Source organism: Jaculus jaculus, chromosome X (genome assembly GCF_020740685.1).
Source record: "Jaculus jaculus isolate mJacJac1 chromosome X, mJacJac1.mat.Y.cur, whole genome shotgun sequence".
In the NCBI taxonomy this organism is placed as follows: domain Eukaryota; kingdom Metazoa; phylum Chordata; class Mammalia; order Rodentia; family Dipodidae; genus Jaculus; species Jaculus jaculus.
In genome coordinates this window covers 108996711-109015421 of record NC_059125.1, presented here as the reverse complement: position 1 = coordinate 109015421, position 18711 = coordinate 108996711, and the positions used below count along the sequence as shown (strand labels likewise).

Below are 18711 nucleotides of genomic sequence, written 5' to 3'. Positions count from 1 at the left end.
TTAGGTCATTAGGTATCAGCAGTCTTAGAAGGATCCCTTCCTCTTAATCAGCTTTGAACCTCACCTCCTGTTGATTCAGGAATTTTGAATTATTTGCTGATTCACCAATAATTCAGGGTGTTCCTGGATCCCTGCTATGAATTTGAAAAATGAACTTCACAGAGCAGCTGATATAATACAGAAAGATTTTATTATAGCTTCAAGATTTAGGAGGAGTAAGAGAAGGAGGCTTAAACCCTAGAACATAAAAGAAGGGAGCAAGTTGGAGCTCTTTTCCAGGGATCCAAGAGAGAATTTGAGAAGCCTGATGATAGAACAAGGCAAAGCTTTTACACAATGTGGCAAGAGGGGTTTTTGAGAAGTCCACAAAGAGACACCGATCTTTTTCTTTTTTTTAATCAGAAGTGGCTATGTGAGGAAGATCAGGTCTATGGGTTATTATGGATAATAACCAGATTTTACAGCTTTTCCAGTAATATTAGAAATGGATCAGAGTTTCTATCCTCTAGGAAGGGTGTAAACTTAATATAGAAATCTTTCCTGTAGGATGTACCAACCATCTTTCTGCAAGAAAAGTGACATATCTGGCTTTTCATCAAGGAACAAAAGGCCATTGCATTTTGGGGTTCACTTACCCTGAATGCCTAACCAATCATTTTATTCTCCTGAAGAAGTAGTCAGGGCTGGCCTTATGGAACTGGGATAATAGATGTTTCTGACTTCTTCAACCCAAGTGGAGACAATGGTTCCATAACTTTCCAGGCTTCTCCAGTGGACATTTTCTATAGGACCCCAGAAGTATACTGGTGGTCTTTTAATGTGGGAGGAAGCTATGGATCCTGAAAAAAGCCATTGGTGGGGAAAGAATGAAAGCAAGAGAAATCAGAGAAGTGGGGAGAGGAAAGTATGAGCTTTTTAAGGTTTCCAGTTGTGTAGATGTTCAGGCCTTGGAAAGCAAGGAGGGAAGCCAGGTAGATGGAGTTAGTGTGTCACAGGTCTATCTGAGTATAGGTTGACTTTAGGCAAGAGAATATAAGTTTAAAATAACAACAAAGCACACGATGTTCCAAAATTAGTAGAATTATAAACATAAAGGATGGAAATAATTCCCTTTCTCCATGAAGATTCTAAACCTGTTTGCAAAATGGCATAGTCTATACCTGTTCTCATAAAGTAGATGTGATATTAGCAGAATCCTTAATAATACATAAACTGGCTTTCCAGCAGTGACGATGTCCCTGCGAGAACATGTCTCTCACCAAGGATCTCCTTCACCCCTCTCTAGAAGAGGAGAAGAGGAAACACATGAAGAAGTGCCTAGTGCAGAGTCCCAATTCCTACTTCATGGACTTGAGGACTTCCGGTTAAGATGGAGGTGTACGTACCATGCCAAAGCAGCCTGGGGGAGAAAAAGACCAAAAAAACCTCAGCAAAATGCACACTTTTACTACAAAGTGAGGTGTATAGGAAATTGAAGCAGCAGCAGAGAAGTAGGAGAGATCCAGAGCATCCAGAGCCTGCACAGGCCGGCAAAAGTGGCTCCGTCAGCTCGGCCAACCGCCGCGGCGGCGGCGCACCAGAAAGCTGCTGTGCTCGACTCCAGCTGCAGGAAAAGCCAGGTGCTGGAGCTTCCCTCACACCATGCTCTCCGCAACTCAGGAAACGTGAGGGGAGAGCGGCAGTGAGCAGCAGAGGAGCAGACCGCGAGGTAGAAGAACACGTGGAGCAGCGAGAGAACCAGAGCAGCTGCGGCTCCCTCCCCTCCCCCACCGCCTGAGCCCAGCTCCGGCGAACAGAGCAGCGGCCCGGGACCCGGCCGCGCCAACTTGAGCCGACAGCAGGACCCAAGCAGGAGCAGAGTTCGGCAGCAACATCAGCAGCTCCGGCACCGGTAACAGCAGCCCCAGCAGCAGCAGACCCAGGAGCAGCAGCAGCAGCAGACCCAGCAGCAGCAGACCCAGGAGCGGCAACAACAGCCAACCCATCAGCAGCACTTCAGCAGCAGCAGTGGCTCCAGAAGTGGCAGCTACAGCAGCAGCAGCAGCAGCAGCAGAGGCAGCAGCAGTGGGCTCAGCAGCAGCAGCTTCAGCAGCTGACAGACCCAGCAGAGGCAGCTTTCACAGCAGCAGTTCCAGCAGTGGGGGTGCTGATCTGCAGGGCCACAGTTGCCAGGCTTGGTTTGCACCGCAGGAAAAGCCAGTGCCCAGCTCCAGAAATCAGAACAGCAGCCCAATGACCCAGGCAGCAACTTGACTGAGAACAAACTCATCCAAGGTAACTGGGTTTGCACCAGGGAAGGGTCTCACTTGGTCACAAGCTGATTTGGATAACCTCAACAGACCAGAAATCTTAACCTCTATGGTGACAGAGGATCTGGTTGTTATAATAACTACTCTGGCATACATACTTGGGGCTGGTTTTGACTGAATGGGTACAGTGTTTAGTTAACTTTTAGAATCTACCTGTATTTTATTCCACTCAGCCTACTTCATGGACTTGAAATCCCTAGGATGCTATAAAACCACTAGGGTCTTTAGCCATGCACAAACAGTAGTTTGGTATGTCGGTTGCTCCACGGTCCTCTGCCAGCCTACAGGAGGAAAAGAAAGGCTTACAGAAGGATTCATTCAGGAGGAAGCAGCACTAACTGCAGCCTCTACAAGATGAGTGGGAAATGAACCAAATAAACATGTTTTAGGTAAAAAAAAGAATAGAAAAGAAAAGAAAAAGGAATACCTAAACTGCATTTAACTTAGGTCATGGAACAGTTTACTATGAGAACACCTATCTAAAGTTACAGTCTGAATTGTGATGTTTAAACTTTTTAAGATATCATGTATTCTTGGCTGTATATTTCTACTGAGTACTTCAGATCATGTAGGTAGCCAAAACTTTGGCTCTTCAAGAGAGACTTTTAGGGAACATGGAGGAGCTCTAAGGCTCTCTCAGCATTTGTGCCATGCTCTGGGATGACTCATGTCCATGCTGACCATGGGGTTTTCCTTCCCTTGGAAGCATTGAGGGTTTTCCCCTCTGTTCTGATTCTCCTTGTGCACATTGGTTTTTGATTGAAATCCAATCTATGGGTCTCCTTGACTTCCTACATCAAGAAGATAGGCAACTTGCCAAGAGTTGTAGGACCCTCTAAAAAGAAATGCCCCGTCAACACCTGGGCCATTTGATCTGGATGAGTTGGGACAAAATATTGGCTACCCTTTTATCCCCAATGTCCTCGTTGGTTTTGGCTGCTACTTCTGGCTGTTAAGCATCCAGGAAAAAAAAATGGGAATATGTAGTATATCTGTACCTTAGGTCTTTAACAAAAGAGATATAGTTAAATATGGTATTAATAGCCGGGAGTCGTGGCACACGCCTTTAATCCCAGCACTCTGGAGGATGAGGTAGGAGGATCATAGTGATTTTGACACCACCATGAGACTACAGAGTGAATTCCAGGTCAGCCTAAATTAGACTGAGACCCTACCTTGAAAAACCAAATAAAATAAAATAAATAAATAATATTAAAAACCTTAATTCTATTTTGTAACATTTTAAATATGTTGTCTGATGACATGGTAAGCTATATCTGAAAGACAGGAAACATTATTTGTCATGTGCAAGTACAGGTAAATCATTTTAATAGTCCTGGAGACAATTTTTTGAAGAAAAATAAAAACCTTTACTCTGACTTTGATTTAGTTCTAGTGCCCTAGTGAGAGCCACCAGTTTTGTTCTTGTGCATTATGAGGGCATATATTCTTAATCATAAAGGAATTTCTAAGAGAACATCCTGCTATTTCAGTAGGCAGGTAGTTATTAGTCAGAAAAATTCCTTGTAGAATAATAGGCTTAACACATCATGAGTGTACACACAGGTAGCTTATCACTGTCAAATAGGGGGAACATTATTGTCCATTTCAGGAGGCAGGCTGGCCTGGAACTCTGGATTTATTGTCTGTGTTTCTGTATTTTAACCTTTTTTATTGACAGCTTTCATAATTATAACAAAGAAACCATTATAATTTCCTTCCCGCCACATCCTTCCCCTTCAAACATCTACTCTCCATCATATCCCCTCCACCTCTCAAGTAGTCTCTCTTTTATTTTGTTATTATCATATTTCTTCCTGTAATGAGGTTTTTGTGCAGGTAGTACTAGTCACTGTGAAGTCATGGATATGGATGCTAATTTGTATCTAGAAGATTGCATTTTAAGCAGTCCTACCCTTTCTTTGGCTCTTATCTTCTTTCTGCATCATCTTCCACAAAGGACTGTGAGCCTAGGAATACATGATAGAGATGTTTCAGTGTTGAACACTCTGCTGTCATTTCTTCTCAGCACTATGGTGGTTTTTTTTTTTTTTTTTTTTGTCATCCCAGTGGTTGCTACCATCTTAAAAGCAAAGTTTATCTGTGCTGGAGAGATGGCTTATCAGTTAAGGCTCTTGCATACAAAGTCAAAGGACTCAGATTCAATGTGCCAGGACCCATGTAAGCCAATACACAAGGTGGGGCATGTGTCTGGAATACTTTTGCAGTGGCTGGATGCTGTGGTGTACACATTCTCTCTCTCCCTCTCTTCCTCTCTTTCTCTCTCAAATGAATTAATAAAAAATAAAAAAGAAAAGCTTCTCTAACCAAAATTGAGAGTGTATATGAACATTAAGAAAAGTTTACAAGTATGTTTGGTAAGCATAATATGTACAGTTAGCCAGACAGCAGCAGTCATTACATCCCTAGGCCTCCTGGTCTCTCCTGCTATAGGTTTTTACTACGTTTTCAGTACCAGCCATGTATTCCCTCCCATGGAGTGGGCCTCTGGTAAAATTAGAGAGCAGTTGTTTTAAGCCAGAAGAGATATGCCTCTATAGTACCCATTGGGTCATATGCTGTGGCTGGTCCAACTTCAGGCTTGTTTATCAACACTGAAGACTTTTCTCTCCCATAGGGAATGCAGTATATCTTTTTTCAGCTTTCTATCACCTTGTCTACAGGAAGGTGGTTTTCAACTCTCCTCCATCATGATTTCTCAGTGACCTTGCAGCAGAAGCATGTGGAGTATTCAGCAATAGGGCTTTCCTATTCATTCCTGGTGGGAAACTAAGAGCCTTGCCAATGACCTGAATGTTTTGGGGCTAGGGAACTCCCTAGCCAATAGCTCACTGGGAAGTATCACATCCTTGGCATGGAAATTTTTATAGAAACAATCTATGGCTTCTGGGTGCACTATTGTTTTAAAAAGTGGGTTTCCCCCAGGCCCAGAAAGCCAAGCGCCACATGTTCTCTCTCATATGTGGATCCTAGCTACAGATGACTGGGCTTCTGCGTGAGAATGAAAATACTTAGTAGCAGAGGCCAGTAAGTTGAAAAGGAGACATAAAGGGTGGAGAAAGGAAGGGAGGAGGATACTAAATAGGTTGATATTGTATCTATGTAATTACAATGATTGTAATGGGGAGGTAATATGATGGAGAATGGAATTTCAAACGGGAAAGTGTGGGGGTGGGGAGGGAGGGAATTACCATGGGATATATTTTATAATCATGAAAAATGTTAATAAAAATTTTAAAAAAAGTGGGTTTCCATATGGTTTATTCATAATATCTTAAATTTTGATTAACCGTCCCCCACCCGTCCTTTACTCAATCTCTTCCATTGACCTCACATAGGTTATTCGACCCCTGGTAGTCTGTTCTACTCACATGTATACATTACCATCTCCTTAAATCCTCCCCTCTCCTCTCTCCCTTTTAGCCCCTATCCAGTCTCCTGATTTTTATTCAAACTCTGAACTTTTTGCCTCTGTTCCTTGAGCAATTTTTTCATAGTATGTTCTAACACATTTGGGAGAAACTCATGAGTCTCAAGAATGTCCTGAATTCCTTAAGGGTCCTAGCAAGTGAGCAGGAGATAAGATGCCTCATCACCTTTCCCATTTAATTTCCCAGTTACTCTCACAAAACTGATCTGAAATACCTTATAGTGGTCTGGCACAGCTGGGAACATGGAATTTCTTGTCTAATACCTCTATCTGTCATGAAATTGAGAAGGCTGAGTGTATAAAACTTGGTTTGAGTTAATTTTTGATGGTCTCATGGATAAGAAGAGTTGGACATAGAAAAACCAAGCTTATTTTTTCCCTTTTCTCTAAATCAAGTATAACTGAAGAATGGTGTAATTCCCATGAGGGCATTATTTCTCATCTCCTAAAGGATTTGTTGCCTGATACTAGGAAAATCAGGGTGACATCTAGTCTCACATAGGACAGAGTAAGTCCCCAATAGAGCCCAAATATAAAATCATAAAATCATCAGTCTCTAATGACACATCCTTTCTAGGGGCACAGTAAAGGAAGTAATTCACACATTGGAGTATCTGAACTAGAATATTGGGAAAATATCAATGGCTTTTGTCATTAACAGTAAACTTTTATTAGTTTAATTTTTTTTCTCAATTTTTATTAACATTTTCCATGATTATAAAAAGTATCCCATGGTAATACACTCCCTCCTTCCTCCCACTTTCCCCTTTGAAATTCCATTCTCCATCATATCCCCTCCCCATCTCAATCAGTCTCTCTTTTCTTTTGATGTCATGGTCTTTTCCTCCTCTTATGATGGTCTTATGTAGGTAGTGTCAGGCACTGTGAGTCCATGGATATCGGGGCCATTTTATGTCTGGAAGGAGCACGTTGTATGGAGTCCTACCCTTCCTTTGGCTCTTACATTCTTTCAGCCACCTCTTCCACATTAGACCCTGAGCCTTGGAAGGTGTGATTGAGATGTTATTCAGTATTCCAGTCACTTCTTTCCAGCACTATAATACCTTCTGAGTCATTCCAAAGTCACTGCCATCTGAAAAGAGAAGATTCTTGGCCTCTTCTACTGAGTTTAACTTCTATAACCATTTTACTTTGTTCCATCAACAAGCTCAAAACAAGAAAACTGTCAGAAATTAAGTCCCTAACCCATTCTGAAACATTCACACACCAGGGTAGACCTAATCCTGAGGATCACACAAGAGAAGATGAAAAGAGAACTCAGGATATGTGCAAATTGGCTACCAAGATGGGAGTAAGAGCTTAAAAAAATCCATACTTGGGCCTACGTTGCTTTCCATATGGCTCACATGCCATAATTTGGGATGTATAGGGTCAGTGATAAGGAGAGCTAGAGCATATAAAGCTCAGGGACTGGCTAACTACGATGGGTGTTAGTATCTTAGCTCTGACCCTCCTTGATCCAGGAGACATGTAGACTGCACTATGTTTCTTCTAGTTTGGGGATGGGGAAAACAGGGAGTTTGGTTTGTGCCTTATACAGGCAAAAGATAATGTTAGATTCCCCTCCCCCACACCCAGTTCTGAAGAGATAACCACCACCATACTAGAAGATGTGAGTCAGTATGGAGCATACCCTGACTGTAGTTTATATGTATACCTTTCCTCCATTTCATTTCAGATAGGACAATCAAATTCCAAGATTTCACAAAATCTCCATTAGCCTGACTGCTTATAAACTGGGTCCAATTATATGCAGTGACTTTGGGGGGAGGGGAAACAGCTTTAATAATTTGTTGCCATAAAGGTTGGCCAGAATATCTTCTAGATAATAGAGGAAACGGCCACCAATGTGTAGTTTTAAATATTGTACAAACTCTAGCTTGATCATTTCTATAGGTCAAGGAGGAAATGGACAGAGGTATCTAATATGCAGTTGTTCTTTCATCTCTGTGACCATCCTGAGTGGATCACTAGCCATAGGCTGGACCTGATCACTATAGCTGCTGCTTGTGGTGCAACAATACAAACTCTCAAACTCCAATAGGTACAGACCTCAAGTACCCACCTTCAGAGATCTCTTAGCCTTCTAAAATGTATTCAAACCTTCTGTCATTAACTCCTCTGAACATTGCCCTCCGTACTCAGTAGATTTTAACCAGCAGGGGCCAAAAGTGCTATAAAGGAAGACACACACCACTTCCCCCTTCATTGTATGTATCCTCCATATAGAGATCTCTGTGGAATTTGAGATTACTTACATACATAGACTTTTCTCTGTAAGTGAGATAAGGCAGATATAACAGGAACTAGGTTGTTACTCTGAAGACCCTAGCCACTATTTAGAGGTTTTCCACCAATTTACTAAACAGTATGACCTGATTTGGAGAGATATAATGTTAATATTAGATCAGGCACTAGCTTCTATTTAAAGACAAACGGTATGAATAGAGACAGGAGCAGTGGGGAAAGAAGATTATACAATCCATTCTGGAGTTTCAGATACCAATGTTCCCACAGGGACAGAGGCTATACTGATACTTAATCCAAACTGGGGTGATGATACTTCATGGAGGACATGGCACTGTCAGCATTTTAAATACTGTATTTCAGAAGGGATTTATAGAGCTCAAGCCTTTGAAGTATAACCTACCATTGACTATAATATGGGGAGAACAGGAGCTTCCCGTTGACTTTCTCCAGAGACTCAGAGAGGCAATTAGAAAGCATACTAATGTTACTTCAGAGACTAAGAAGAAGGAAGCTTTTTGTAAGGATAAATATTTTCATATATTTTTTAATTATTTTATTTATTTGAGAGAAAGTGATAAAGAAAGAATGGGTGCACCAGGGGATCTAGGCAGTATAAGAGATATCTAGACTCACGCACCACTTTGTGTATCTGGCATATGTGAGTACTGAGGAATCGAACCTGATTCTGAGGCTTTGTAGCTTTAACTGCTAATCCATCACTGTAGTGGTTTGATTCAGGTGTCCCCCAGAAATGTAGGTGTTCAGACTGCTAGGTTCCCAGCCGATGGATACTTGGGAATTAATGCCTCCTGGAGGGAGTGTATTGTTGGGGGAGGGCTTATGGGTGCTGTAGCCAGTTTCCCCATGCCAGTGTTTGGCACACTCTCCTTTTGCTATTGTCTACCTTATGTTGGCCAGGGGGTGATGTCCACCCTCTGCTCATGCCATCATTTTCCCCTGCCATCATGGCGCTCCCCCTCAAGCCTGTAAGCCAAAAGAAACCTCTTTTTCCCAGAAGTTGCTCTTAGTTGGGTGATTTCTACCAGCAATGTGAACCTGACTGCAACAATCCTAGAACCTCTTTTGGAAACTTTTTTTTTTTTTTTTTTTTTTACCAAGTCAACAACTAATATGCCTAAATAGTTACAAATATTTGTAGCTGAACAAAATAAGAACTTAGAACTGTTGCTCCAGGAGGCCCTTTTGTTTATTATGACCAGAACAAGGAAAGTGTGGAAAATGAAAAGAAAGAGCAAAAAAGGGACATAGAAAGAGTAGAAAGGGAGATAAAGAGTAAAATAGGGAAAAGTTCACCAGGAGATTATAAATCTAATAATCGTTACTCAGGCAAAAGCCCTTCCACAAGGCATTTCCAGGGCCTGCTTTCTCTGTGGGCAGATATGGCACTTTGGTAAACACTGTCTTGAGAGGAAGGCTGCTTGGCCTCCACCAAGACCATGTCCTAAATGCCAAGGGAACCATTGGAAAACCCAATGCCCTATGACTCAGAAAGACTTGAAGTCATTGCACTTAAAAAATTATCGATGGAACCTGAGGCATCTTGGACAGGCTCCTGTAATTGTGGTCTACCTTGAAAAGGGCCAGGTAACTGTATGTGGGGCAGAATATAAAAGAAATCTTCTCATTGACTCATGTTCTTGGTTCTCAGTGCCTCATTTTTGCTTTGGGGCTAGAGTTAACGATAACAGTTCTTTTAGGGGCATTTCAGTTCACATTCAGAAAAAAAATGTTTTTACACACACTATTGTTTGCTCCCAGAGAGACTATCTCTTCCATCATTTCTTACTCATAGTCTATGAGATACCAACATTTTTACTGGGAAAGGTTATTCTCTCTAAATACCTATAGGGAAATACATTAATCTTTCTTTGACAGGAGATAATGTAGGTCCTTTATTTCAGACAAATTGTGAAACTATAGAACTATCTGTTCCTGCCACTCCTGTAAAGATACATCTTAAGGATTCCTGTTACTACTCCCATCAAAAATAGTATCCACTAAAGCCAGATTATTTCAGAACCAAAAATTAATTAATGACGTGGTGGTCCTCCTTCACCCTGTGGTAAGTACACTTTGTCCACTATTAACTCAGATTCAGAGAGCCATCCATTATTTGTTTTTGAAGACACAACTCATAAAACAGGACAAGTTACTTTAGAGGCTGCCCCCATATGTTCTGATTGGCCATAGCTCAGGACATCATAGACTGGAAGAGTGGTAATATCATCCTGTTATAGTTTGTGGCTAACTTTTACTTTGTGGGGCTTCTGAGAAAATGGTCTCTTGAGAAACTAAGGCCCTCCTCAATGTACTAGATAAGTGGGGATAGAAAGTCAGCTATGTCTTTCTAAGGTTGCTTATCTGTGAATGCTAATAGAAAGTGAAAAACTTATTTAACTCCTGAACAAATTTAGCCTACTTTGTTTAGCTTATCCCCTCTCCCAGACTTTAAAACAACTTAGGGTATTCTCTGGAATTAGAAGACTTACAGGATTTGGATACTGGGCTTTGCACAGCTGACAAGACCCCCATCCTAACTTCCTCCAGTGTCACAGAGGTGTCTTTTATCCCCTTAATATTGGATTGTGAGTCATATCACTCCTTTCAACAACTTAAGAATGCATTGACTCAGGCCCTGTCTGTGGGATTACCTACAAAAATACTGTTTTTCTCTTTATGTAACAGAGAAAGTAGGTGTTGCTAAAGGAGTCTTAGCACCACTTAGGGGATCAACACACCAACCTGTGAGATATCTTAGCAAAGAGTTCTACATAGTAGCTAACGTCTGGCCAGACTGTCTAAGGGGCAATGGCAGGAACAGGAATATTAATCCCTGAGGCACATAAGTTGACCTTGGGAAAGCCTCTTACTCTACATACTCCCTATAGCATTGGGAGCATTCTTAATTCAAAGAAGCAAATGTTGTTGTCAAATAGCTAATAAGTAAAATAACAAGCTATCATGGTGGAGGTGCCTGAAATAACCCTTAAGGTTTTCTCTTCTCTCAACCCTGCTACTTACCTTACAGATGATAAAGACCTTGAACACTCAAGTTAAGGACCTTATGAAAAATTATGCTGCCAGAACAGACCTAAGGACCAGCCCTTAGTAATCCTGATCTGCAATAATATTCTGATGGGAGTTTTTTTTATTTTTGAAATATTTTTATTTTATGTATTTATTTGGGAGAGATAGGGAGCAAATGAGGAAGAAAGACAGAGACAGAGAGAGTGGGTGTACCAGGGTCTACAGCTACTGCAAATGATCTCCAGACACATGTACCACCTGGTACACCTGGATTGTGTGGGTACTGAGTTATTTAACGTGGGCCCTTAGTCTTCATAGACTAGCACCTTAACTATTAAGGCATCTCTCCACCCCTGATGGAAGTTTTTTTTTTTTTTTCCAGGATGAAACTACAAGGGCAGGGTGTGCAGTGATAATAGAATATGGGATTCTCTAATCAGGCCCACTTCCAGCTAATACCAGTGATCAACTAACTTTGCTGATTGCTCTAACCAGGCTATATATATTAGCAAATGTAAATGACTAAATATTAACACAGACTCTATTATACTTACTTAACACTACATGTTCATGCTTACATTTGGAAGGAGCAGATCTGGTAACTACTTCAAGAAATCCAATTTAACATTGTAAGAAAATTTTAATCCCTCTAGAGGCAGTCCTTCTCCCCCTTGATTTAGCATTTTTACACTTTGATGGACATCTGAATGAGATGACAAAGAGATCTTACACAGCCATTTAGTAGAGTTTTCAACTAAAGCTGTACCTCTAAAGACAGAAAGGGTGGTTCACCTTCTGTGGGGGGATTCCCTCTACCCAGCAGGTAGGCCACAATGTACCTCAGGAGAAATCATTGAGGCACAAGAGCATGGCTGCAACTTAGACCACCACCATGGATGGTTTGTTGCTTCTGGTAGCTGTACATGGCTACTTCAGTCCTGACAACATATAATCTTGAAGTCTCTCCATGTCATGCATTATCTAGGGAGATTAAACTCAATCTAACTAACATAGAGAATGCTCAAAAGTAAGGGAATACATATAGTTCAAGGATGAAGAGTTGCCTTCTCGGAAGACTTCATGGGAATCTGTGACCTAAAGTAGCTCCTATGCCTGTGAACACATAGAAGACCTCAAGCTGCTTTTTAGTTGTCAGATGTAAGATAAGTCACTACCCCTGGTACTGGTATACCTTCATTTCTGAAAGTTTCAATAACCCATGTAGAATTCAAAGGTAATTGAACTCAAAAGTGCATAAGGCCCAATATTTTAGCCTGTGCCCTCAGATCCTAAAGACCACAAGAGATGATGAAACACTGCTAATGTGGTTTACACTGGCACCGTAGTAAGTCACCTGCTTTCCTGATCAGGGAGAACAGAGTGGCACAGTGACACAGGAAAAAAATAATAATAACAAAAAGAGATGATTTATAATAAGGCAGTCATAGAAGAGGAAAATCAGTCCTCCAGTATTCTCATTAGAGGGAAGACCACTTGGTCAGCATGGTTCTGACTCATCCAAATCAATGACTCCAGAGCAATATAGAGCTCTTCTAAGTTCCAAAGGGTCTCTTGTTGAGCCATTTGTTATCTCAAATTTTACATCACGGATTGAATTTTGTCAACATGCTTATTTTTGAACCCCAAGAAGGAAACATATAACCAAATACAAAGGGGCACAGCAAAGTCTAGAATAAGACACAGACAGATAAGTTTGTTCTCTGTTTCATCACAATGCATTATTTTTCTATTCTTGCTTGAGTTCAGTTTTTCTCTTATACTGATTTACGTTTCTATAGCTGCTGGTTTACAGGCAGCTCACACTCAGATGGTTATGCAGATATCCCACTATATCTGTGCAGGTCTGCTTGATCAGCTGATCATTTATCACTTCATACCAGACTGCCAAACATCGCTTACTGACAATTTTCAGATGGTGACAGAACATTACATTTGACTAACAGATTTTTCTCTTGGGCCTTTACATACCCCCTTAGGGAGAGACTGTAATTTGTCAATGACCCTGATTAGCAGGAAGCAGTTACAGACTGACCAGCCATCACTTTCTTTTATCGAAGAGCAAATAGAGTTTCTTCTCATGAATGGGAGAAAATAAGAGGGACATAGGTAGCATTAGAGAGAGACAGTTACACAAGAAGCCCCATAGGCGATATATAGATATTCATGTCTGTCAAGTAGAAGTAAAACAAATCATGGATGCTTAACATGACACATTCACTCTGTTGTCTGCAGCCACTGCCACAGAGCTGACATTTATCAAGTCTGTGCTGCCTTCAGTCTGAGAATCTTCCTGACAGTGCAACAAGGCATGGTAAATTCTTCTGGATTCAGCTCCAGACTCAGGATAAAAAACCTGGCTGATCATGAGGTTTTGGGTGAGGATTTTATCACTTTTCCTGCTCCAAGGATTTTCATATCCCAGCGTTCAAGGTTTTCAGGGCCAGTACATAACTAACAGTTCTTGCTTTTATAGAAGGAATTAAAAGACTATTCACTTTTTGGGTTCTGTTTCCCTGACCACTTAGCCAGTTTTTGTTCCATTCCACTCTGCCCCTGGTAACAGTAATTTTCATGGATTTTTGGTGAGGTTGGTTATTTAAATATGGTTTGTACTGGGACCATTGGGGAGTAGCTTGCAAAAACATAAAGAAGAGACCAGTTTCTTGTATAGCTCTCTCAGGTTTTACCATGGAAAACCTTGAAGTCTCTCCAGCTCATGCATCATTTTGGGAGTGAAAACTCAATCAAAATAACTCAAAGAATGTTCACAAGTAAAGGAATAAGTATAGCTCAAGAATGAAGGGTTGTCTCCTCAGGAGATTTCATAGGAATCCTTGACTGAAACTAACTACTATGCCTGTGAACTCATCAAGGACCATTGCTGAGTGGTTTGCAAGAGCTCAAAGAAGAAACCAATTTTCCCAATATTGAAGAATATGTTTCCCTCCTTTAGCAAACATTAAGTGCCTATGGATCTTCAAGGACATTGTGTCCTTATGAGAATCTTCCTTCTAGCAACAGGTAACTGTCTGTAAATCCTCAGGAAGGGAGTGTCCTCATGATCACCCCCTTTCCATAAAGGTTAACTTCCTCTAAATCCTCAGGGAGGGTGTGGCTTCCAGAGCCCCTCCTTCCATTAACTGTTAACTGACTATTAATCTATGAGGAGGGATGTGGCCTCATGAACACCTCTTTCCTCCTGATGGATGTTGATATGATTAATCTTGTGTGTTTCTTATGAATGCAATAGCTTCAGTTGAACATTCAGAAACATGACTCTTAAGATCTTTTTGCCTTCTCTTACATGATGTTTCCTGGATTTGGAGAGTGTGATTTGGATGTACCATTTATTGCTGAATACTCAAAAGTGACTTAGTTTCAACACATTGGACAGTTAGTATTATTTATAGTAAAATAAAACAAAGCAACAACAAACACACACACACACACACACACACATACACAAAATAAAACAAACAAAATATATCAGCAATAGTAATCTGTGGGGAAACTCACAAATATTTTTTGAAGGCAATTGGACATCATATCCATTTTACAAAACAGCAATAATTGTCACATTGCCAGAACCTATGTCCCTTCTAGCTTTTGTACTTCCTAGACATAGGTTTACAGTACCAATTTCTGTGTTCTCTACAACTCTCCCAAAGCGATAAATGAATGAATTTCAATGGCAAAAGATAATTGAAGTGAAGCAGCACCTCAAATCAGCTTGATACTCAGGGCATGTACTATTCTATCCAGTACCCTACAAATTCAGAAGAATTTCAGTAGTACTTGGAACTATAGAAATGGTCTCTGAAAGTATATAGTCTTCATACTAATTCTAAGGAAGGGGAAAACATCACAATTGGCAATCCTTAGAATTTGAAATAGTGGGGCTGGGAAGATGGCTCAATGGATTAAGCACTTTCCACCCAAGAATGAGTACCCACATTTGAACCCCAGTTCTCATGTAGAATCCTATATACTACAGCAGGCAACTGTAATTCCAGTCATGTCCATGAGCAAGAAGGTAGACAGAGGCAGGAGGATCCTCCAGAAGCTCTGGGGAACAACTACCCTGATTAAAATTTGTGATACTGGCAGTGCATGGTGACATACACCTATAATCCCAGCACTCGGGAGGCAGAGGTAGGAGTATTGTTATGAGTTTGAGTGTACCCCGAGACTACATAGTGAATTCCAGGTCAGCCTGAGCTAGAGGGAGACCTTACCTCAAGAAAACAACTCCAAAATATAATGATACTGATGCAAAATTTTGTGATTCAGGGGGACTTCTAGGCCTGTGAACCCCAACTTTAAGGTTCTTATCCATTTTAATAAATGGCATAGATAGCTTCACATTGCATGGATGAACCTCCAGACCAGACACAGTTTATGGGAGGATGAAGGGATTTATTGAACTTACAGATCCAGGAGAAGTTCCATAATGGTGGAAGAAGCTGGCCCCCTTTTACAGATCCACACAGAGATAGAAGCAACTGCCAGTACCACAAGCTAGCAAACTTGAGGAATCCCAGGCAGAACTCCAGGAATCTGCATATTTTAGGCTGGAATTAGGATCCATCACCAAACACACCTTAGGGCTGTTCACTGAGATCCACCAACAGTGGCATCTGCTTCAGCCAGGCAGCTGGATATGTAATTTATAAGATTTAATAAACTGGTGAATTTATTGGGCACATGCATTCAAATTACCACATTCTAACCCTGGCCTCCAATAAATTCGTAAAGATCTTATATTGTAAATTGTACTTATTCCAACTTTAAAGCTCCCCATATTTACCAACCTATGATAGTTCCACCATTGCAAATATCACCTGAGATTTAAGATCGCCTCTTAGTTGTGAGTCCTGTAAATTCAAAACATGTTATGTACTTTCATAATATAAAGGCATTGAGTAAACATTTCCAACTGCTATAAGTCATAACAAGGAGAGACTGGATCAATGCAAGCTCAATAACAATCAAGCAAACATCACATATATGCATTTCAATTCCTATATCCATAACCATTGACCAGTGACAAGTCTCTGGATTTTCCAGTTCCACCATTCCAGCTGGGAAGAATAGCAAGGTAAAACTTCCATCCTGAGGGAACAGTGCTTCATTGTAGCCTTTGTAATAGTCCTGGTCCTTATAAAACATCTTCGGGTCTCAAAGCAAACCATGGTCCATGTTCCCATGCCTCCATTGGCCTATTAGAGTCATCATGCCCTGCCTGTATGCTGCCTCTCAGCAGTACCTCCTGAAACCTTCATGACCCCACTCCATGCATTTTCATGCTTCTAGTTTGCATTTCTATCATTCACTCTTTCCTCAGGCACACTTTCCTATCGTTTCAATGTAAAGTAATCGGGCATTCTTCCTTACAAATGCTTAATGCATTTGACAATAGCTGTGGGGCACAGGTAAGGTCCCTGGGCCACTGAGGGTTAAAATAGGACTGAGCAGCCAGGCATAGCTAAGGGCCACAAAGGTACAGGAGACCACTCCCTCTACAAACCCAGCACACCTGAACTTAGGCTTCACTCATAGCCTTATGACCTTTAGGTTGCCTAGGAAACTCCTTATAGTGTATCAATCAGCAGCCTTTACACAGAGCATCCCCCAGAACCCCTTTTCTGCCACCATATAGATCACCTGACTCTCTCCCTACTGGCTGGTATGCATGTTCCTAGGTTAGCAACCTTTGAACCCATAAATCCCCTTAGGATCCTCTTCCCACTCTCTCTGAACTGCTTATAAACCCATTTCCCTATTGAATAAACCGAGCTATTCCCTGAAGTCATCTCCCAGGTGAATTTGATTTCATGCTCTCTGCCGCTCAAGACCCTCCTCTCCATGGTTGCCTGGATGCTTCAGTGAACCATGGCCCAAGGATCCAGGGACCCACAAATAGCAGCTTCAGCAATCAGTCACAATGCCTACAATTTTTAATTTGCTTGAGTTATTTTTTAACTTGAAATCTTAAATTTCTACTTCCATATCTTTTTTTTTGGGGGGGGAGGGTTCAAGTTAGGGTCTTGCTCTAGCACTGGCTGACCTGGAATTAGACTGGCCTTGAACACACAGTTATCCTTCTACCTCAGCCTCCTGAGTGCTAGAATTAACACCATGCAATACCATGCCTGGCCTCAGTCCCATATGTTTGTTTATTTATTTATTTATTTATTTATTTTTAATTTTATTTATTTGAGAGCGACAGACACAGAGAGAAATACAGATAGAGGGAGAGAGAGAATGGGCGCGCCAGGGCTTCCAGCCTCTGCAAACGAGCTCCAGATGCATGCGCCCCCTTGTGCATCTGGCTAACGTGGGACCTGGGGAACCGAGCCTCGAACCGGGGTCCTTTGGCTTCACAGGCAAGCGCTTAACCGCTAAGCCATCTCTCCAGCCCAGTTATTTATTTTTTTAAAGTACTAATGTCTTTAATACAGTCTGATCAGAACAATTCACATCAAAAGTTCAATCTGGGTTTACTCATGTGTGACCACCAAGGTTTACTATATCCCTACTTGTGGCTCTCCTTCCTGGTCCCCAATGACACTGAAATCCAATTCCTGATCAGACTGGTATTTTTTAAAATTTTTGCATAAACTATTTATTCCATAGACTTCAAACAATCTACTAGCTAAGTTAATTATGGTATATCTAAACAAAATTTAATACTAACTCTAATGTGTGACTGCAGTTTACAAAGAGCTCTGTATCACCTGGAGTAGCTTTCAGTAGCAATTCACTACAATTTGTTCTAAATAACAATACCAATAATAATAATAATTAGAGAATTAAACCCAACAGCAAGTTGAATAGTTAAAATCATGCAAGAACTGGAATTTGGGGTGGGGCTGTCCTCAATAGGTGAGCTTTTCCTGTCTTCCTTAAAAAAAAAAAAATAGTTGGACATCAAGGCTGTATGAGAGGCTGGAGACCCTACTATGATTTCTTTTGTGGGATATACAAAGGAGGAATGAGAAATTAAAGAACTAGAGAAGGATCAAAACCACTGAGGTCCTAGAATGGGGCTCAGGATCACTAAGAACTGAACACCAGACATACTGGCTTCTGGCCACTAGGGAAACCAGGACTGATGCTGCCTTAGAGGTCTATGTAGTGGTTTCTGTCCCTGTCCCACACAGGCTGTCACAGGGATTTCTGTAGAGTAGCAGATGAGGAATCTATTTCTAAAGAATATTGGGGGAATGGATGGTGGAAGTGAGAGTGGGGTGGGGAATGGGGATTAAAAAAATGAATAAAATTCTCTCAGCTACTGAACCCAAAGACATCACTTCCCTCCACATTCACTGCATTTTGCATTTTTCAGTAGTTCCCACTGGCTATTTCTTTGGGGACAGCTTCTTTCTCACTTCCCCTCATGCCCCATTGGCTGTTGGTCTGCCTCAGGGCCTACTACAGATGACACAAAATCCTACTTGACAATCTGAAACCCAGAGGACTCCAGGAGAGGCATGTTCTGCTGGGGAGAGAAAGGTGAACCAAGAGCAGGTCCAAGAACCCCAGGGTACTCCCAAAGGACCAGACATGCACCTTCTGGAAGAGTTTGTTCAAGTAGGACTTAGAGCAGAA

General features: G+C 41.3%; 1 pseudogene; it reads left to right on the top strand.

The window, feature by feature from the left end:
- Positions 1-1248: 1248 nt before the first annotated feature.
- On the top strand, positions 1249-2647 carry LOC105944048 (annotated as a pseudogene).
- The last annotated feature ends 16064 nt before the right edge of the window (positions 2648-18711 follow it).